The sequence below is a fragment of the Meleagris gallopavo genome, unplaced genomic scaffold (genome assembly GCF_000146605.3).
Source record: "Meleagris gallopavo isolate NT-WF06-2002-E0010 breed Aviagen turkey brand Nicholas breeding stock unplaced genomic scaffold, Turkey_5.1 ChrUn_random_7180001926351, whole genome shotgun sequence".
Taxonomy (NCBI): domain Eukaryota; kingdom Metazoa; phylum Chordata; class Aves; order Galliformes; family Phasianidae; genus Meleagris; species Meleagris gallopavo.
Window position 1 is genome coordinate 1 of NW_011188657.1, and position 652 is coordinate 652.

Sequence of the window (652 nt, forward strand, 5' to 3'; positions counted from 1 at the left end):
AGGTGGGAATTTGGGAAGGAATGGAGCAGGCCAGGAGCATCTCTTACAAGTTTCAATGTCAGCAGAAGTCCAGTTTTCCTGTGGCCCCAAAGTGGATTCTGATGAATTTACCCTGTTGAGGAAACAGAGGAGCATTCAACCTGGATGGCTTCTTTGGACAACTCCTTATTTAAGAATATCACTAGCCCCATCATTACTGTAAGGGGAGTAGCGACATACAAAGCGTGAGGAGTTGTCATTCCTCACAGTCTTGGCATTTCCAAAGGCCTCCAGCAGCGGGTTGGCACTGATGATTTGATCCTCAAGTGTTCCCTACAGGATAACAATTATTCCTGGATAATTATTATTTTCCAAAATTCATGCTAGGAACAGAATAAACATTGATTCAAGCCAGCATCTCTTAATGTACCTGCATTTTGCCAGACTGCTCCTCCTTCTTCTTATCTCCGCTGGCTGCAATTGTTGCAAAGTACTGGATGACACGTTTTGTGTTCACAGTCTTCCCTGCACCGGATTCTCCGCTGTCAAACCAAACAGAGAAGCAGAGAGCGTGAGGTCAGGGAGAAGGTACACACAGGGCACAGGGCAGCCCCGCAGGGACCCGAGCAGGGAGCGTACTTACGTGATCAGGATCGACTGATTCTCGCGGTCT

The 652-nt window shown here is 47.5% G+C and overlaps 1 long non-coding RNA gene across 1 annotated transcript; it reads right to left on the minus strand.

Annotated features, from left to right (window-relative positions):
* Positions 1–77: 77 nt before the first annotated feature.
* LOC104916644 lies at positions 78–651 on the minus strand. Its single transcript, XR_796630.1, has 4 exons — positions 623–651; positions 410–521; positions 220–312; positions 78–112 (listed from the first exon to the last, which is right to left on the minus strand). It is a non-coding gene; the product is annotated as an uncharacterized LOC104916644 (long non-coding RNA).
* Position 652: the final 1 nt, after the last annotated feature.